At 44.6% G+C, this 21905-nt stretch overlaps 1 protein-coding gene across 2 annotated transcripts in view; it reads right to left on the reverse strand.

The window, feature by feature from the left end:
* Hs3st1 (heparan sulfate-glucosamine 3-sulfotransferase 1) overlaps positions 1-20280 on the reverse strand; it is a 32716-nt gene extending 12436 nt beyond the window's left edge. The window contains exon 1 of one of the 2 annotated variants that reach the window (XM_085836660.1): positions 20073-20280. The gene's annotated coding sequence lies outside the window, so the exon portion shown is untranslated. Of the gene's footprint in view, positions 1-20059 lie in introns of both variants that reach the window. The other variant, XM_021163912.3, reaches the window with a different exon arrangement.
* Positions 20281-21905: the final 1625 nt, after the last annotated feature.

Below are 21905 nucleotides of genomic sequence, written 5' to 3' on the forward strand. Positions count from 1 at the left end.
CAAACTGCTGCAGTGACTCAACCAGACAGAAGCTCAAGGAAGAAAGGACAGTGGCACACAGACAGGATTAGGCTCTCTGTTTGAGGACAGCACAGAACAGGGTCTTGCTAAGACACCGGCCAGCCCCCCACCCCCAACAGAAGTGGAACAGCAGATGCTTCTTGCTGCAGCTCCGGAGAAGGGAGGGAGGCAGCGTTCCTTCTCTTTGTGCTTCATGTTGGGCACAGAAGGCAGCAATGACCTAAATAAATCCTTCATTAGACACAGAAACACAGCGGCAGAGGCAGCACACGGCAGAGCCCTGTGACAGGAGAACGAACAGGACCTCTCATATAACCACGTAGCTGAGGGGAAATGGAGCCTGCCTGCACATTGGAGGCTGGAGCTGGATGCAGCAGCAAGGGTGCTCCAGCTGTGCCTCAACCTCTGGTAGGCACTTTCTTTTTTTGTTTGTTTTTTGTTTTTGTTTGTTTTTTTGTTTTTTTTTTTAATATTTTTTTATTACGTATTTTTCTCAATTACATTTCCAATGCTATCCCAAAAGTCCCCCATACCCTCCTCACTACTCCCCTACCCACTCATTCCCACTTTTTGGCCCTGGCGTTCCCCTGTACTGGGGCATATAAAGTTTGCAAGTCCAATGGGCCTCTCTTTCCAGTGATGACCGACTAGGCCATCTTTTGATACATATGAAGCTAGAGTCAAGAGCTCCGGGGTACTGGTTAGTTCATAATGTTGTTGCACCTACAGGGTTGCAGATCTCTTTAGCTCCTTGGATACTTTCTCTAGCTCCTCCATTGGGGGCCCTGTGATCCATCCAATAGCTGACTGTGAGCATCCACTTCTGTGTTTGCTAGGCCCCGGCCTAGTCTCACAAGAGACAGCTATATCAGGGTTCTTTCAGGCACTTTCTTAGCTGCAGGAAAGTTCGTGGGTAGGGCAGAGGGTCAGCCCTCAAGCTGCATGTGGCCAACACTCATGGGTTCTGTATATTTTCCCAGAAATACCAAGATACACGTGGTATGATAGCCACAAAATCCATGTACCAACATCTTTACCTGTCATGGTACCTACTCATGGAAAGAGAAACTGAGACAGACAAAGAGAGAGAGCTCCAAAGTTGTGCACCAAGATGCTACGCAGAGTAGGGTAGCATGATGCCTTAAACCAATGCCTACGGACCCAAACCCCTATGAACACAGATGCCTATTAACACAAATCCCTTTGGATCTGTGTTGGGCAAGGGAGAATAGAACAGTTTACATGTGCAAGGAAATATGTGTAATGCAAAGCAAATTCTTTGTCTACTTAGACAAAGCTCAGGAAAGGATTTGTTTTATTTCTTAGGCCAGCCTTAAAGGAATGTCTCGACAGTATTTATACTTTGATATCCTATATGATTGTAGTTGAAGGTCAGCATCTTTGAGAAGCAATTTGGTTTAGGTGAGGTCATGCAGTCAGGGTCCTAATCTGAAAGGACAGGCATCCTTCTAAAGGAAAGGCAATGAAGAGTTCTTTATGTGTCCAACATGTGTGAAGACAAGGAAGAAGGAAGCTGTCCACAGACCAGGAACCAAACCATATAAAGTACTGAGTCCTCAACACTTAATCTTGACATCTCAACCTCCAGGATAGTGAGCAATGAGTTAGCACCTGTCTCTAGCATCTGCTAGAGCAGCATCAACAGCACATAGCCCTCAGGGAAGCAGCAGAACTAAGCTCTTTGCTGGAAGCACTTCCACTGCATAAGCACAGGACTGTCTGCTGGATCCAGGCAGATGACATCACACAAGTCAGTTGACTGTTAGGGGCTGTAGCAAGCAAGCTGTGCACATAGTCCGTCTAAAGAGGTAGTTGCTGTCAACTCAGGCAGATGTCCTCCAAGTCCAGGGACTGGAATGATCTAATACTCAAGGTTTTCCAGATCTTACTATGAATATTTAAGTGGCAGATATTGGGTTTTATTAATTAGTACATGGTTATTCGTTGCCAGATAAGAACAAGGTAGCCTAGCAAACACAGGAGTGGATGTTCACAGTCAGCTATTGGATGTATCACAGGGCTCCCAATGGAGAAGCTAGAGAAAGTACCCAAGGAGCTAAAGGGATCTGCAACCCTATTGTTGGAACAACATGATGTACTAACCAGAACCCCGGAGCTCTTGTCTCTAGCTGCATATGTATCGAAAGATGGCCTAGTTGGCCATCAATGGAAAGAGAGGCCCATTGGACTTGCAAACTTTATATGCCCCAATATAGGGAATGCCAGGGCCAAAAGAATGGGAATGGGTGGGTAGGGAAGTAGGGGGCGCTATGGGGGACTTTTGGGATAGCATTGGAAATGTAATTGAGGAAAATATGTAATAAAAATATTAAAAATTAAAAAAAAAAGAAAAAAAAAGAACAAGGTAAGAAAAAAATGAGATGGAGAGTAAATCAAACCTGTAAGCTCAGATACCTAAGATGTGCACTTTGCCTATAGGTGAGCACTTACACAGTGGCTTCTGTAAGGTTTCTGGACTGGATAGAATTCTAGAGACATGTGAACAATCCACACATTGTCTTTAAAGAGTTCCCACTCAAGTAGAAGACACCCATAAAGGAGCTAATAACAGAATTTCTGAGTGAACATGAAGAGAGCCAGCAACTAAGAGGCTCCAATGGGAGAGAATTGGGAAGAAGCAGGGTGTGCCTAGGGGGAGACCACAGGTCAGGTGATGCCTGGCCACAATCATGGGGGAGACATAGGGCTTGCTCTGTGGAACCCTCAACAGGACATTCATTCTAGGTTGTCTGTAGCAGAAAACAGGGGTAGCTGTGTGTGGATCACATGCTGTTAGTGAGAGTTGGCAGAGATGAACTTTCAGGAGCTTGGGTGCTCCACGGTTTCCCCAGTGGTCAGTGTCAGCAGTGTTCTGAGTTTGAATTCCTGCAAGGCCACTTCATCAAATAGATTCCTACTTGGGGAAAGCTACTGAAAATTCTTGGAAATTTCTACTCATAGATTTAGTATATATGGGTGCTTGATTTATCACAGGCATATAAAAACAAGTATTTTGGCCAGGCATGGCGATGCATCCTAAATCCTAACGCTTAGGAAGCCAAGGCAGAAGGACTGAGCTGCGTAGTGAGATCCTGTCTCAAAAACATACAATAACGTGAAAGCAGCTTTTCATGGACATGTTTCATCACTGACAGTGGAGTTGTCCTGACATAGCTCTGTAAATCGAAAACACATTTAACATGTACAGCCTATGGAACATCCCCGCTGAGCGGCTAGGTGCACCAGTGTGTTGGTAGTTTCCCTGGTGACCTCACCTGACTTGGAGGTGCAGCAAGGGCATCACCCCAAGAGAAAACGATGCCAAGCATTGTTGGATCAGGTGCTACTCCAAATTTAAAATTAAAGTCCAATTTTTGCTGAATGCACTTTGCTTCCTCGCCTTAGTAAGACTGAAAAGTCCTATGCACAATTTATCTGTACTGCCGTGAATAAACCAGAGAAAGAACTACACCAAATACACAACCCGACCACAGGCTGGAGACATTGTTCTGTGCATGATACACTTGGCATGCAAGTGGATCTGAGTGGACTACATACTAGTGTTCCAACAGTGAGATAGGAAGAAGAGATAGGAGACTTCCCAGAAGCAGAGGCCAGCTGACAAGATACGTAAAACAACAACCCCCCCCAAAAGAGTTATCCTTTCTCAAACAAGGTGGAAGGGGAGCTTGTGCACCTTGAGTGGCACCCTGACCTCAACATTCATATCTATGCACACACACACACACACACACACAGAATCATATACATACAGCATCATATAGTATACACACAGAATCATATAGCATAGTCATATATGTACACACAAAGAGATGTCATATCCATACATAGCATAGTCATAGATTCACATAAAGACATCATATGTATACATACCATAGATATAGATGTACACATAGAGAAAGAAAGAGACACAGACAGACAGACAGACACAAAGAGAGAGGGAGAAGGAAAGAGAGAGAGAGAGAGAGAGAGAGAGAGAGAGAGATTTTAAGGCACATCCACACCCATGAGAAACTGAGGAACAAAGCTGGAGTGAAAATAATTATTGTAAGGCCTGGCACCACAGCAGGCACCGATATCAGAGTGACCACATCTTTTTTGGAATATATCTATGATGCTTAATGGAACAACATTCTTTGCCCTCTGCTGCCACATACACATATCCATAAACACACAGAAACCATGGGGAATTATACTTAAAAACAAAAACCAAACAAACCAAAACAACATTTAAATGCTATTTAAGGTCAATGTGCCTTTGTTATGATTATCAGCCTGTGCCACAAAATGAATTAGTGCCTCAATCTTCTCTGACTTGAACTTCAATTTATCCATAATGATTCTACGACAAATAAGGGACACCTGTTTCGTTACATTGCTCATCTAAAAGCTGTGTCATCTATCCAGATATGCTGCCCTTGACGTGACTCTGGTGGAGGTCTTTTATTTTTTCTTACTATAACTTCACTATCTTCAGATCAAATCTGATGGCACCTGTCAAGAAAGATCATTAGGATCCTCATCTTGCCTTCTTTCCGAATGTGAATACAAAATGATTGACTTGTGCTTTGTACCTTTAGAATATGATTTGTTTTCACTTAGATAAAGCATTTGAATTCTCTTGGCATCAACAGGAAACTTCCTAGCAGCAGTCAAATGAATCCCGGCACTCACAATCCGAAGGTTTGAGGAGTTAAGAGTTTGGCTTTGAACCCTAGCTCCACAGACCTTCTCTTGTGTAGCCCAGATCAAATCCTGTTATCTGTGTGCCTCGTTGTCTTATCTGAGATGTGAAGATTGCAACAGCACAGACTTTGTAGGATTGTCTGGAAACCAAAGGAAGTGTTAGTGTAGAAAGGGCTAAAGAGGCGAACTGGCATAGAGAAAAACCTCACGAAATGTCAGCCATTGTTACTCTCTGACTTCTGTCTTCCATTATAGCAGATAAAGGCTCTATTCAGGTGGTCTAAGTAACTAACCTAGATAATCCCAGGCACATACAACAGGTCCCTACAAAGACTCCCTTGCTTGAAAGGATCTGTGCACAGAAATGGATCCATGTCAAGCTACTGTAAGAAGCGGGGCCCAGTTCAGCTTTGTGCTCTGAGTTCTTTGTGACCTTGCTCAAGATTTGGGAATATTGTAGCTCTCACTTGAACAGGGAATTAATTAGGACATCTTAAAAGAGAAACATTCAGAAAATTAAGACACGTTTTCTTGTGGCATAGTAGTTACCTCAGATTCCAAACAGGACAAGGGGTTAGCCATAAACCCTTATCACTCACCATCAGTCTAACACACACATGTTAAATGCAGCAACACATATCAAATTTGCAAGTTGCTAAGGTATTCTTAAAGAGCGGGGGAGGAAGGGAACTGTTTTTAATAGAGAAATCACAATTAATAGGGAAATCTACTGTTTTCAGATTACAGTTGATACTTATTCAATGAATATTAATGGAACTAAAGATCTGGTATGGAGTAGATGAAATAGGCTAAAGAACAGCCTATAAAAGGATGTTTAGTCATTACAAGAATGAAGTAAGATGAGAATGTCTCTTCCCCAAGGGCCCACTGTGCAAGGAAACTATGGACAGAGAAACAGTCACTTCCACAACGAGAGGCAAAGGACTGGAACTGATATGACACGATCAACTGAAAGAAGTTTGCAGTGTGCTTCTTGCAGAAGACACTGAAGATGATTTGGTGGCCTCGGACAACTAGAACAGAGGTCAGCACTTTTGACTGAGGTCCATGCCCCAGCACAGGGGTAGAGAAACAGGTAAAGAAAATAAATCCTGCCTCAGGTCTGTCTCCTTGGAGGCCATACTTTTCCTTCAGGGTGTCAGTTTTCCATTTAGAGAGGGAGAAAGGCCACTCTGTGGCTCTACTTGAGAGAACATAAGAATTCAGTGCACTGTTATAAAATCCACCCTGACTTTCCTGATGCAAAGACTTTCCATATACAGGAACTTGATGGCATATACTCTGCTGTAACCTGGACAAAAATGATAATAATAATCTGGATTTTGAAAGAACTATATTTGTCCCCTTAAATAACTGTCCTAAGAATGATAGGAAATTGCAACAGTCCAAACACACTTGAGGTAAAAGGTTCCTCCCTCAATACAAAAATGTTGCATATTTTTCCTTACAGAGGAAACAATAACAGAAAGAAGAAAAAAGGCAGACTACAAGACACAAAGTTTCCTAGCCTGGTCTTTATAATGGACCTTAAAATCTACCCAGGTAAGGAAAGAGATCAGGTAACAAAAACCTCATGCACTGGCCTGTCTAAGCCAGTTAGGCCCAACCCTAGTAAGCCCTGCTACCAGATTCCTACCACGTGGCCTGTTGTCAACCCAAGGTTCTTCCATAGCTTCATTTGGGATGTAGGTGACAAAGCTGAGACTGAGAATGGGGATCAGTGTGAGCGGGCTCAGATTGCAAGACTCAAAAATAATGTTGTCCTAGAAGCAAGAGACTTGAACCCCAGGAGAGCTCTCTCACAGTAAGGTTCTGGTGAGGGATTCCCAGCAAAGACAGAGAATGGGGAGCAAGGACCTTGACTACAGAAGGGCTACCTACACAGGCTGAGTTAACTTCCTTAGACAACAAGGGGCAGCTGTGCATCTGAACTCACACATGAGCTTGCCCTCAAAGCTGATGTTTCTATTTATAATAAGTGAACTTTGAATTCATAATAATAGTACTTTCACTTCCCAACTACAAGGACCACATCCGTCCCTTGAACCTCGCTCAGCAAATCCATCTACAACATTTCATTCTCTATTGCACGGTTGCACCAGGACTTAGGGCAAGGCACCAAGCAACATGCAGAATTAGTTGTCCTGTTGTCTGGGGCCCAAGTCCTCAGGGACATAGCCAAGTCAACAGTGGTTATAACCACATCCTCTGGAAGGCTAGCGCTTTCCCAGTCCAGGAGATGTGTGTTGCTTATTCAAGTCACTTAAGCGTGAGGTGACAGCCTACTTCTCACGATCTCCGACTTGAGTTGCTTGCTTCATGGAGGCTGACGACAGGGCCCTGCACACTCAAGTCTCTCAGGGATCCTGTAAGAGAGCAGCAGCCACTGTTTTAAGCAGATCAGGTCGCAGCCTGAAGGGAAACCAAACACACCCCAATGTAGCAAACAGGAGATGGCTCCTAAATTCACAGGTCCTCCCTCCCTAAGAACCAAAGCATAGGACCATTATGTACCTGGAAAAGAGATCTGTGCTGGTCTCCACCCAGGACATGATTTGCCATGGGATAAGGATGTACCCAGAAAGAACGTAAGGATGACCCAGAGTGATGTTGAAGACAAAAGGCAAAGAGGCTCTAGAACAAGAGGCAGTGTGCCCTAGATGTGGGGATAGTCATGCCCCTGATCCATGTGGGAAAAATCACAGGACTCCCTTTATTAGACTACGGAGAATGAAGTGGGGAGGCATTTCTGTGGACACACCAGCTGCCCAACTTGGAAGCTCATTAATACTTTCACTTTTTAAAGGCAAAACAGAACAAGAAGAGAGAACATTTACACACCTACTATATGCATTAAATGCTCCAACTAATTAAATGGACTGTCATTAAAATCACCATTAAATGCATCATTGCACTTAATCATGAAGACTGAAAAGGCGGGTAGCAGGTTCTCTGGTGTTTTCATTCAACAGTTATTATGTACCAACAATAGTCTGCTGGGCTATAGGGGCATCTTTTGGCAAATTCCCCATACTCTATAACTCCATCTCCTGAAATAGATTTAATATTAAATAAATGCACAAAGAGAATTGTATAAGTTGAAATTATGAGTGAATAGCCAAGGAAGAGAGAAGTGGTTTACGTTCCCAAGGTGGCATCTGTACCTTGCATATGTCCTGGTATGAGATCACAACTATGTCTAAACATATAAGACTGCAGTTTCTGAGATTTCCCATTGCACCAGGGGACAGGGGAGTTTGTTTATCTCTGAGTTTTGTAAAGATTGCCCAGGACATCAGGAAAGACTAACAAGGGGAAATATTGAAGACTGCAAATGGTTGCAAATGTTATAGAGCCTGCTGAGGGGAAGAGAGGAAAGCAGACAGATAAAAGATCTGTATTTTAGCTGAAGATAGCAATAAAAAAGAAGTTATGAAGTTCAGCCTGATCAATCACCGCCTGCCCTGTACAAACACCGCTATAATAGTTGCTCAAAGAGAGATCGATTTGAGCTTTCCATTGACAAATAATTTTCTACTTTCATTGTTTCAAATGCCTCTGTGCCTCAGTTTCCTATTATATTTTTATACACACACACACACACACCTATTTACCTATGGGCTAATTTTTGATGGCTAGGAACTATTGGGGAAATCTAAAGGGTTTTGAGAATTCTCTTCCTGCTTAAAGAATAGAGAGGCCCCAGGTCAATGTCCCCCTCCTTTAGAGCAAAGTACTGACATCACATGTTTGAGGGACACTGGGAGCTTTCATTACACTAGTGTGGGGCACCAACACATAAAAGGGTCAGTGAACTATACTCAAGATGGTATTCTTGGTTTTCAATTAAAATCTGCTTTTCCAACAAGAGATACCGATGATGTGCCAGGTTGCCTAATGACTGTTCTCTATATATTACAAATAAGATTGTCCATCAATTAGTAAAACATATTTTACAGATAAGACAATGAAGGTTTTAAAAATCAAAATCACTTCCCAAATAAATGTGAAATAAGATGGAAAAACACCTCTTTCCTGTTCGGGGTTATTTTCTTGTGTTTGCCATCTCAGAAAACTCCAAACTACTCTCAGAACAGTGCTCTAGCCCTATGTGTGGTCTTACACCCATGGAGGATGCAGAAAGGATGAATGTAGCATCCCCTTAAAGAGATCCTCCACACAAGGAGCTCAGAATGGCAGAGGGAGAGAATTCTCCCTGAATACCTGTTTCCAGGAAGGACAGAGCATACAGGATGCCACTCTAAAAGGGTTCCCCAAGAGAGGGTGTGAAAACAATGGAAGTCCAAAGCACAACTGAAGAGGAGATGCATCTCACCAGAAGACCAGCAAGGACACAGTGGCTGGTCCCTCCACAAGGTGGCACTTGGTGCCCTTGTCTTTCATCTGCAATTTTACACTGGGCCAGGCTCTCCCAGCTTCTCTCTAGTTTGACAATTGATTTTTATCGCTTTCCTTCCATATCAAGAGCCTTACTTTGGGTTGCTGAGCAGTGGAACACAGGATGCAGGTTCATTGTTCTAAGTGCCTGCACGAGGCTATAAGCAGGGATTTGCTGTGGAGGGTCCTGTCACATGCTACTGGAGTCCCTGTCCTTGACTTCCATTTATCTGCTCCTATTGGTTTTCCTGTTGTGTTGTCCTCTCTCTTCTCCCTACTCCCTCTGCCCCTTCCTGTCTTCATTCTTGTCTCCTACAACATGCACTTTTGGTAGTCTGTCCTTGTCCTATAGAATTTCTTCAGTGGGGTTTCTCATGGATAAGATAAATTAACGTTGCCAAAACTAATGACTGACACATTCCCCTATTAATATAATACGGGGGCTTTAGTTCTTGGCCCCCGAGATACATTATTATTCAATTCCCTATTCAGGGCAATTGCCATTTTCTGTTGTCAGCTTCATGTGGCAGTATCTGTCAGGCACTATCTACCTATTGGCATAGTTTATTTGTTTAACGGAGCATTAAACAACCATATGTTATAAATTTAAGCATGTCCATTTCCCAGATGTGAAGACTGAAGTTTAACTGTGAGAAACAACTTACCTTCTATAGTATGGTTCATTCATAGTAAACTTCAACAAGATCTCACTGGCTGGATAACTAAAAGTAATTCTGCTCATATTTTTCCAGATAATAGTCTATAGGAACACATTACTAGGATGCTGCTCATGTTGCACAAGGAACTAATACTGTAGCAACAGAAATAGATTATTTTATCTTAAGCAATTATCTTACCATTGAGGAAACTATTAAAAACTGCCTTGGAAACTAAACATTCAACAAAACTCCTTGCTAATGTGATGCCCTATCTAGTGGCTGCCAGATCGAACATCTCTTATCCATCCTCACAGCAGGTTCTAACTAAGATCTCCACTGATGTTCCTAGTCCCAGTCCAGCCAACCAGGTAAGGTGCATGTGAAAGGCCCTCTACGGGACTGACAGTTATCTAATGGAAGAGCAGTTATACAGGGGGAGCTTGCAAATCATTTACTCCACTCTGGTCCCAGTGGAGCCCTGTGAACAGTTAACCTTTTTTTTTCATTACTAATTTTGTTATTTGACCATTCCATGCATGTATATAAAGTCCTAGAATTGCTCACTGCCCCTTATCTCCTCTCCATCTCTATAGAACACCATCCACCATTCCCATCAGTGCCTTTCCCAGGCTCATGAATATGGGGTTGATGTGGTGACTTATGTGGTTTAACCAGAGCCATCACTGTGGTCACTAGATTGGAACCATGCATTGGAGCCTGGCGGGGTCACCAGTGGGAGTGTAACTACAGACAATGGTTTTCTCCTCTGCCTAAATCTATCAGCATCAAATATCTCAGCAGTGAAGGACAGGGCCCTCTGAGACCCTCCCCTAGCCATGCTTAACTTGTGTAGACCCAGCGCTCCTGTCTTCATCTATGATTAGGGAATCACTGCAATGGCTGTATCTTGTTAGGAGAGAACATTTCACAGCCCCATCTCCTATGGTATGGCTTTTAGATTCTTTCCTCCCTTTCTTCCATGATGTTCCCATTGCCTCTGAGGGGTGGATATGAATTGTGTTTGAGAGCTAAGCACTTATTCTCAGCACCTGATGCAGCTACGAGTCTCTGCGGTCACTGTTTGTTGTTCACTAGACAGGATCTGCTGGTTTGACGTCTGTGTTTATAAATGTCAGTATTTAGGAGGAAGCTTGACAATGTCAGTTTAGCTAAGCAACAATATTCATGTCCCACCAGGGCCCATTATCTCCTGTGCCATGGGTTTCTGAGCAGGTTTGCGGTCCCAGGTATGGATCCTGTGGGGCCAAGTCTCAAACCCAACCAAAAAACAGTTGATTACTTTACAGTAGTGCCACCGACAAAATGAGCTGATACATCTTGCCCAGCAGGCTGGTTTGAGAGTAGGACTCATGGCTGCATGAAGAGCATGGGTTGACACCTTCTCTTCACGCTTCCCCAGAAGTACCTTCTCAGAGTGTGAAAGCTAGCCTGCAGAGGGGACACTTCTTCTTCTATTCCAGCTTGAGTTCTCTTCGCTAGGCACCCATGGGGTATGGTGTCTTTAGCGACATTGTCTTACTATCGGACTGGCAACCAAGAAAATGATAAGAGCTTATGTTGTTTTGGAGGTCCCTGACCAACAACTCATAAGGGCATATCCTGCCCTTGGCATGGAGTTGTTGTTTTAATAACCCATGGCCTTCAGAGGCAGCTTTCTCCAGCCATGCTGGGCATCTCCTTTCACACAGTTTGTTAAAAAAAAATGATATATTTTAATTTGGTTACAAGATAATAGGTTTCCATTATGTTTTTTTTTAATATCCCTACATCTGGTTAACTTTCCTGCATACTGCCTTTTCTCCCCTACCCCCCAGCCCCGTTTTGCTTGTCTGCCCTATATCCCCGTCTTTAATTTCTCATTGCCTATGTTCTATGACCCTTCTCTCCTTTATGCCATAATCCTCCCAATGGCCTCTTCTTAGTTTTCTGGCTTCTCCAGGTACTGCAAGTTAAACACACAGAATTAGAGATTCTAATACTAGGTCTACAGAGATGATCTTGGAGCGATATTAGTATTTAATAAGGCCCTGCCTTAGCAGTCCCAGTACTCCTCTGGTAGCCTCACAGGTCAAAAACTCCTTCTTCCCACAGATGGCTGAGAAAGACCTGACTCATGATATCATGGTCTTAAAGAGATACTGTGAGTTTCAGTTACTAAATACATATCAGGTTCTGCTTCCCTCTTTTTAGCAGGCAAATAAGATCTCTTAGACTAGGCTGCTCCTTGCTTAGCTCACTAGGGAAAACAACATTTCTGTTTTGTCTTGGACCATTCCCATAGGCTAAACCATTTCACCTTTGAGATTACAGTGTAACCCTTTCCTTAACCTTCACATGGTTTGGAGTTTTCAGAAAAGTAACTTCTCACAAGATGTAGGAAACTCGTGGGACTTTGTAAGTAGAGGATAGCAGGAGAACATCACCACAGATGGACAGACCCCAGTACTCAAAAATATTAAGGATACACTCTCCCACTGACCTATATTCTCAGCCCCCCCCCCGACCTATATCCTCAGTCCACAGTAAATGAATTTTTAAGTATCTGGGATACACCTAAACTGCTGCTTATCGTTTTTCTGAAATTTAATTAGCAGCCTTATATTTGCATCTGCGAAACCTATCAACTTTACCCAAGGCAACTTCCTGAGCATGGCACTAGGCACTTGTATGTCTTTATAGCTGCAGAATAATGTTGAGAAAAATTAAGGCCCAGAAAAGTCACCCATTATTGAAAGCCAACACAAACACGTAATACCAGCAAAGCCAAAAATAATTCAAAAATAAAATCTCAGATATCTGTCCCTGACACGGAGTCCCTCTCTCCTCCCTATGCTGGAAAGAGTCTGTTTGGAGAAGGGGTGGGAGTCAAGGGCAAACCAGCTTTACCTAGGAGACTTTCAGCCTGCTCGGGTCCCTGTTTCTGGTGCAGTTATTTTTTCTGAGCACAGCAAGGCAAGCATGCCTTTTCATTCCAGCTTCATCTGCAATCACCTTTCTCTCACTGTATTCTAACTGCTGATATAGGACTTTGATTGACTCTCCTAAATGAAAGAATGAAGACATTTACATAAAACAACCTACTGCAGGGCTTACAAGCCCTGAATCGGCAGGAATTCTAGGGGAAAGGCGACGACAAGACGTAAAATGCTGAAGTGGAAGTTCTGGATGGATGAAAGGAGACGTGAACCGTTTTCAGTCTAACACTTAAACAGAGTGTGGGTTACTCATTCAATCCTCTGGGTGGATTGAATAATCTTAAGCTATCTGCTCAGCGCAGGTAGAGGATTCTCACTGCAGGTTCAGCATCTACCAGCTTCACCCAGGGGATGGAAATAAGCGATTTATTTCGAGGCCTCATTTTACTTAAACAGAAAGCCAAGAAGCCAAGCTCTCTCACCTTTGTAGGACTGCGGAGGGTGGACGGGTAGGTTAGGCTGGGGGGGGGGGTAGGGTGGAGGGCGGGGGGTGGGGGAGACAGCTGGTATTATTGCCAGTTGCCAAAGCCAGACCTTATCATTACCACATTCTTTCTGAGTCAGAGGGTTTGTGTGGCTAAGATCGCCTCAACAATGAGCTCCTGCCAAAGGACTCAGCTGAATTTATACTTTGTAGACCCCAAAATAATTTATTGGGTTCTCAGTAAATGGATCCACACCAATTCTGACTATGCTTTATTCTTATCCCTTTTATTTTCTAATACCTCCCTCTCTCTTTAAATATTTCTTCCCCTCGCCCTCCCCACCCCCCATTTCCTCTGATGAAGACTCTCAGGGTTTCTCTTTTGAGGTAGTACTTAGGAACAGACACGGTGTTCTAGAAACTGAAGCAAACACACACCTCCAGGTCTTCGCTCTCATGGAGCGCATCTCCTTGTCTCCTTGTGGGGGAGTTCAGCATAGTAAGCAAGTGAGTCAGTCAAGTAGCAGGATGACGACAGCTAAGCACACTCAGGGGCCACACAATTGTCTTAAGAAAGACCGAAAGATTTGAAAAAAAGGGAACTGTGACGAACGAGGCTCATCTCTGCGATAAGCCCACTGAGGACAGCTAAAAACAGTTCCCACCTTTGACACACAACCTTGCTGGTTTATCTGACTGCCTGGAAGTTCATCGGGAACTCAAAATATTTTTTCATCTCCTGGACAACTGTCTATCAAGAAAAGCTGGGTAGATTTGGAAAATGGCCTCTAAGGGTACAATCATCCTTCATACTTTGAAAAAAAAAAAGAAAAAAAACTAAAACTAAATACTTTGCCCTCAAGAGACAATGCAATAATAATTTTTAAGAAAAGTTAGTATCAGTCAAAGAAATTGTCACTAAGGAGGGAATCCAGGCAAGGAAAAGAAGTGGGAAGGTACACAGGCAAGCTATTTCTGGCACAAATGTATGCACATTCACTGTTCAATTAAAAAGGCACTGGGTACCAGTGTTCTGAGCAGGGATTCTCCACAAGAACATCTTCCCTAAGCCCCTCCAGAGATCTGGTGATCCAATCCCTTGTGACACTGATGCCTTCCACCTTGGTCTGTAATATCATTGATTGGTTTGGTGGTCCATCACTATACTTAATACAAGGGCTGGTACAAGGCTTGTGTTCAGCATGCCTACCCATCGATTAAAACTACAGAGAAATATCAGAGATTAATTTGAAATTGCAGAGTCCAATCAAAACTCCATATTCCCACACTGAAAACCGTTTTGTGTCAGATCATGAAACTTGACATGGTCACACTGAACTAGAGCCCAGGCTAACTGCCTTAGGCCCCTCAACTTACCAGCAACCCTGACCTTTCATCTCACACTTCCCTGATTTTTGTTTCCATCCTTAGCATATACCAGTCTAAGTAGGAGGGATTTTCATTAGTTCTCCTGCTTTGTCTTCTACTAGATGTGCACAGTGGTGAGGGCTTCCATCTGTTTCATACCCCACTGTGTCACTGGCAGGAAGAACAGTCAATAGAGCGGGGTTGGAACTCAGCAAATGAGTTAAAGGTGTAAATGGGATTCTAAAACTGCTTGCAGAGATAAAGACCAGTGGCATCCCGAACTGGCTGAAGCAGATCATGAGGAAGGAAGTGACTATAGCATCCATACCCCTTTCCCCACATTCCTGTTGTGGCCTTACAGGTAAGATCTTCCGCGAGTGTCACATTCCAAGCAAAGCTTCCGTCTATCCCAAGCACACAGAAGCCAATAGTCTGCAGGTCTGTGGGAGAGCTCCGAGGCCCCTTTATAGGAAAATGCTCTGCACACTCACGTGTGTTATTTAGATATGTTGAATAGGCTGCTAGAAACCGATGTCTGTAAATTTTACATAAAACTGCTAACCTGTCATTTATATTAAACACTAAACAAACCCTGGCAAGGTTAGGTCACAGGTTTCACTAGCAACGGAGTGTTGGATCTGAGCTGTAGACCTATGCAGGCTGCTTCTTGTCTGGCTGCTGAAGGCACTGCCATTTGCGCCCCCTGCTGGAATGTTACCAAAAAGCAGGCAGTATGCGGAAGGAAAGAAAAAAAAATTAGGAAAGATGTCCTTTGGGATCCATTTCTGTTATGTTTAAGCCTTTCCTTCGAAGAATAATGTATTCATTTTTCTAGTCCTCTCCCGGTAGCACATAACTATTGACAAACTATGGCCCAGTAAATATTATTCTAACGGCCTGCAAAAGCTATGGACTTAATTCCCTGTGGGTGGAGGGAGCTGAGAAGGCGTCATGCCAGAGGCAGTCCTGAAGATGGATTGTGGAGGCTGTTTGCATCAGCTGCTTAAGATGCTGCTTAACGCAGACACAAAAAGGAAACTGTCTGAAGACTCGGTGATGCCTCTAGGATCCAGGGAGATGCCGAAAATCCAGGCTTGGAAAATGAGAAGGAATGAAGGGGACCAGACTCCAGGGATCATGTCAGGATGGTGCCCAAGGAATAGCTCCTCTGGGAGCACATCCTGAGACTTGGATGCTGCTGCTGACGCCAGCCACTTGATCCATGACCCAAGTTGATGATAAACACTCTACAGTTTCTGTGTCCTTACACTGCTCCCTCCAGATTCCAATTCCCTGGTGGGTTCATTTAACTGAGTTCAGGGCTACAAGATACAAACTAGGAAAAGAAACTCTACCTCCTACTAGGAGCATCTCTCTGACCAAGACAGTGGAGATTCTATATAGAAAAAAATGATATTTGGTTGCTGGGTACCTTCCAGACACTTAGTGGGACTTCGAGTGGTGATGGAGGGAGAGGCCCCCCAAAGCAGTACTGAAGTCTGTAATGAGAACACATAGATCTGAATTTCAATCTGGAATCCTCTGTACCTTCAGAAAACTGACAACGTCTCCTAATCTGCAGATTCTCAATTGTTAAAATAGAAATGATACCATCTGCTCTTTTGAATAGCTGTGAAGATTCCGTTCAATCATTCATTCACTTTTCCAAACCCGTTTTGGAAAATGCATTAAGTGTTTGATACTGAACTAGGCTCTAGGGACAAATTCTGAAAAAAAGAGAAAAATGAAAGACAGAAAGGCAAGCACTTTGTGCAAATGACCAACTTAGACAAGAGAGACCCACAAAACTGGTTATGCTTCACTCTCCCCCAGCTGAGTCACTGTCTTCTAACTTTTCTCTGTTTTTGATTAAGTGATATTGTCCTTCCCTACAAATTTATCTACTTAAGACACATGTACACACTGAACTTAAAAGTAAAACTACAGCAAAAAACTTTAAAAGACAAGGGATGCAGGTCCATTCGTAGAGTACTTGCCTAGCACACTGGTTTGAACCACAGCACCAAAATAACTGGGTGCTATAGTTCATGTCTATAATCCCAGCACTTGAAATTAAGAGCAGGAGAGCCAGATGATGTCCAAGGTCATCTTTAGCTACAGAGCAACTTGGAGGTCAGCCCAGGATATATGACCCTGTCTGAAAACAGACAAAGAAGAAAAACAACTCTAAAAGTTAACGCTGATCCTGGAAATTGTAATTCTTAGAAACAGTGAGGCTCAGAGATGACGTAACTCATGGAGAGTGCACATAAGATGAAACTTATTTAAATCTGCCCTCATTTTAGGTTTAGTGGCTGTGATGAACTCCGATGCAGGCACACCCCAATTACAATTAACATGAACATTAAGTAGATATAAAATATAAATGCCAGAAAGGCAAATTAATCAAAATTTTACAAGTGTTTTGTAGTCAGCAAAATGTCTTTTATGCTTATTTTATCATTTCCTCTTAATCATTCTCCAGTCACTAATCTACAGGAAAGACTAGGAGATGTAGAGAGAGGAAACAGTGGGCCTAAGGTCATGGGGACAGAGGCTGGCCTCATCACAGCCTTCAGTCTCTTGATTTCTTGTTTCAGAAAGGAAGCCTAGATAGAAAGCAGATGGTTCCATGGCTAAGTTGGGGACTGGAGAACTGCAGTGTTCGTATTTTCTAACCTCAGATGGAAAGTGCTGTCTGTCCTTCGGTAACACCTTGGAAGACAATTCACAGAGCAGCCAAGAAAGTGCTACACTCCTCAGCTCAGGCTCTGGAACTAGTGTCTAGATACTCATGGCAGACATAGGTTATGACCCATTAAGGCATCCCATGTTTGACTATCTTTGCCTCCAAATCTAACCACGCAGGAGAGAACACGACTCAGTCTTGTCGGTAGCTCTGTGCCACCCAGAGTGCAGGTTGGGTCTCAAAGAGGCAGAGCACGAAGCTGAGCAGCACATACCAGCCAGCTCATCCCTCCCCCTCCCCCCCAGCCACTCCCCTTCTCCCACCTGCTTTGAAATCACCACTGAATTTTAACTTAAGACAAGAAAAGCTCCTGTGAATCTTTCCCTTCCGAGAATCCCTGGGATTTTTCAAGGCTGAGAATTTCTCCTTCTGAGGATGAAAACACAAGTCCCAGCTATCTAGACGACTTTGAGCAAGGAAAAGCTCACTCTGCTTATCAAGGTGTAGGAAGGGTATAATCTGCTGGAGAGATAAAGGTTATGCGCCCCCCCACACACACACAAACACACACACACACACACACACACACTAGCAGCAAGGGCCCTCCACATGTCCAAAATCCCCTTTGTAAGATCAAGGCACCACTTTCTCACCAGATCACCTGTCTAAAACTTTCTGTCTTAAGACATGGTATATTGCATGCACAGCAGCTTGGTAGAGGATGTGAAGCCCAGAATCATAGCTCAGTCCTGCTCACTAAGACATCTCTGGCTGCTGGCTAATTAACTGCAGAGACTTAAGAGTGCTTAGTCAGGAAGTTGTCCATCCCTGTCGAACAAGACTTAGATGGGTAACTGATGGCCAAAGGGGCTCTTTTAAAAGTTCACCTTCTCATACATGGCCGTGGAGGTGTGTGTGTGTGTGTGTGTGTGTGTGTGTGTGTAACCTTACATAATACAACAGTCCATATCAATGTTATTTTCCCAATTCAGTGAATGTAAAAGTCTAACCACGTTGAAAATAAGGAAGGGCAGTCCAATGCATTGTACCTTAAGCATTCATTTGGAATTTTAGAAGGGCTAATTCTAATTGTACTCACTTTTGCTGGGAAAGTAGGAAGCAAGACTAATTCCTGGTGTCAAAAGGAATTAGTACTTCAGAAATGCGGGGGTTGGGGGTGCAGAGTTGAGCCATCTCTATCTCCTTTTGTGAAAAACTAAAGTTAAATATGGAATTTCTGGAATAAACTCCTGGGTGGAAGCTGGTAATTGAATTTCAACAAATACAGTGAGCTTTGGGAGCAATGCTGAGACCACAGTACCTTGTGTCCCCCCATCCCCAAAGCAGCTGGTCAAATACCCAGGGCTGGGGCAACTGGGGACTGTGCTGGAGATCTGCTCCCACCCCGCTTGGGAAATGGCTGGGAGGTGGGGCAGCCTGGGTGCTGGTGATACTTTCCTGAGAATACTGAGCTCAGACTGAAGCAAGGGCGAACTCTCTCCTCTCCCTTATTCACGGTCTCCTCTACTCACCCCAGCTCCTGGCTAACAAGAGACCTCCTCTGGGAAAGCAGCTTCAAGACTGTGGATCCAGAGTTGGCTCCTTGGGATCCCCCCCAAAAGCATCTTAGCATAGTTAAGGATAAAAATAGCCCCGGGATAACGCGGAGGGAAGAGGAGGAGTAAAGCGCAAGGCAAAGCAAGAATACCACGGGCTTCTGCGTTGTGTTGTGGGGGTTGGCAAGGAAGGGTGCTACTCCTGGTCCAGAGGAGAACCTCGTGTGTGCAAATAAAATAAAGTGCCTCCTTAGCTTAGGTTGTGCCATAAAGAATCGGAGGCACCCACAAATAATTGCTAAGTCTGGCACAGCCCTCCAATCCCTGGTAGGCATCTGGCTCCAGCACTGGCTTCTCCATCCTACTACTGGTTTGAGCCCCAGGTTCGGAGAGCTGGCTCTCCAGTTCCAGGAATAGCAGGGTCCAGAGAAAAACAGCGGAGTCCACTGCTCTAAAAGCGGGTGTGTATGGCACACCTGAAGAGGTCAGGCTCCGAGCGAGCTGTGCTCTTTCTAAACACAGGCTTCCCAGGTTCGTGTACGGACATCCATTATCCACCACCCTCCCCCATCCGCCTCCTCTATCGGTGGTACTCGAAATAGAAGCCGAGGTGGGAAAAAAGTAAAAAAAGTAACATGAAAAAAAAAAATAATAGCCGTATATAACTGGCTGTCTTAATACTTACGGTCCTGCCTGTCACCTTCTTCTTCGAGTACCCCGGGAGATGCTCAGTCTCCCCATTATTGCTACCAAATGCAAAGGCAAACTAGACCAAGGCTTCCGCACCCGAGATGCCCCATTCCAGAGGGACTCCTGTTAGCTGTCCCCTGGCCCAATTCTCCGCCCCAGGTGGTACCCGGGCTCCGCCAGCGCTCCACTCTAGCTGCAGTTGCCCAAGGTCCTAGAGAGAAGCTGTGGCGCTGAGCAACGGGCAGCGACGACCCTCTCGAGTCAGCTAGGGACATAAATCCAGTCTTTTAATAGTCAGAAAGTCTGGTACCTTATAGTTCATCTCGCGAATTCTAGAGGTGAGGTTTCGGAGCAGGAGACAGGAGGATCAGATAACCCCGAGTCTTGCCTCCAGTGGAGTGTGTTCTACCTGCTTTAGCCTTATCTCACCTTGGGCTTTGCACTTGAGTAAGTCGGAATACCAGAAGAAGGTGCCTAGGCAGCCCTCACCCCTCGCGCTCCGCGCTCACCTGAGTCGCGTACCCGTCCAGCCGGTCCGGCGCCCTCAATCCTCTCTCCGGCCGGGCCATGGGCAGCACCGCCGCCAAGTACCTGCGCCCTTTGGAACGAATTCACACTCACCCCGGGACGGGCGAGCGGTGAAGGGACACAGGCACTCACCGAGAGAGACCCGGCGGTGACCGCAGCTCCGGGCTGCAGCGCACTGAGGACCTTACAGGCAGGCGTTTTGGTGCCGGTTCTACGGATGGGAGGAGCAGGAGGAGGAGCAGGAGCCGGAGGAGGGGACAGTGGAGGCCGGAGCTCCGGGAGAGCGCGGAGGGCAGAAGAGGATCTCGAGCGCCCACTGCTGCCTTGTTGGCTCTGGTACTGCCTCGAGTCCCGCCTCCCAGGGAGTCCCTGAGAGCCGACTTCCAGCAAGCCAGTTAAGCACCGGATTTCTGCGCTTTTGGGTCCCGAAGGAGCCGGCTCCGCTCACTCAGTACCTCGGCTCCTCGGATTTTAGTCTAAAGGGAGAGACCAGCGCAGTCTAGAGGGTGGGGCGTGTGGCTTGGGTGACTTTATCCACCTTGCAAACCCTGGACTCCTGGTCCGCTCCCTGACCCCTCTGGGTCTGAACCTTGGGCCCATATGTCCATTATCCTTTTCATAAATTCTGAGTGGTCCCCAAGACCTTCGCAGTACCCACGTGTGTTCCCACCCAGTGTTCCTTACCAGCAGGTGACTCGCTTTAGGCGCCTGTGCTCGGTGTACAGACCGGGAGGTCTCTGGAGCCGGTAGCTCCATCTTGTGCTGCAGCAGGGACAGGAGCCACTTGAAGAGGTGGCTTCAGAGTGTGCCTTGTCACCATGAAAAACCCTCTCTCCAAAACCCTATCTCCTTCGGTTTCGCCTCAAAAAGACCGACTTAAGGCGAGCCCGAAGAATTCAGCTTTCCTTTAGCAAAAGTAACTAGGCTGGCAAATTTCACCTCTGAAACTAATCAAGTTTTTCCTGCGTTCCAAAGCTGAGAGGTTTTGTGAGAGAGCCAACCTGAATACGGTGACTCAGTTTAAGATTTGGAGGGCGGAGGAGCTGGAATCTCCTTGGAGACACTGGACTGCTTCAGCCCAGAGCAAGTCGCCTTCCAAAGCAGGTTACCAGAAGAAAAGAGGAGCAGGCAAGGGTGTGTGTGTGTGTGTGTGTGTGTGTGTGTGAAAGGAATGAGAAAGAAATAACCAAATTCAAATCAAAAGAACTTCTTTTAGCTACTTTAATATCTTCCATATCTTAAAACTCAGAATATAAATATTTATCATTTATATTTCTAGAATCAACATTTTCCTATCTAAGGGGGAAAATTCCTTTGGGAAATTGACCTCGTAGCTGGTGCAAAGATTAGCCTCAGTCCTCTTAGAAGGCAAACAGATGCCCAGTACAGTATATTGTGGCTTATAAAGCAGGCAACATCTTGGAGAGCTTAGCCAAGTCTTCTTTTTCAATGATAACTTACTAGAAAATTTAATGATTCTGGCTACTTAATCTTTGAATAAATGTAAAGTTGATATGCCCATTTCAGGTAAAAAAAAAAAAAGGGAAAAAAGTGCATTCACAAAAGCCACTTTAAATCTGCATTTGGAAAAGTCAATTTAAAATTTACTTTAGATTTAGATACATAATTTTTCTCTCATGCTATGAAGTTGGGTAAAATCCTGCAAATATCTATTGTGATCAAATGGAGAGTTCAGATTAAAAGGGCTGCCAACTCTCAGTTATGGCCACCTTAAGCTTCTTCCAGATGCCAAGCACAGTGGAGATGAGGAATCTGTCAACACAGGGTGGGAGGGGTGTTGATGTCCTAAGTTGGTTGAGGTTATTT

This window comes from Mus caroli, unplaced genomic scaffold (assembly GCF_978045245.1).
Source record: "Mus caroli unplaced genomic scaffold, Mus_caroli_1 scaffold_4, whole genome shotgun sequence".
Taxonomy (NCBI): domain Eukaryota; kingdom Metazoa; phylum Chordata; class Mammalia; order Rodentia; family Muridae; genus Mus; species Mus caroli.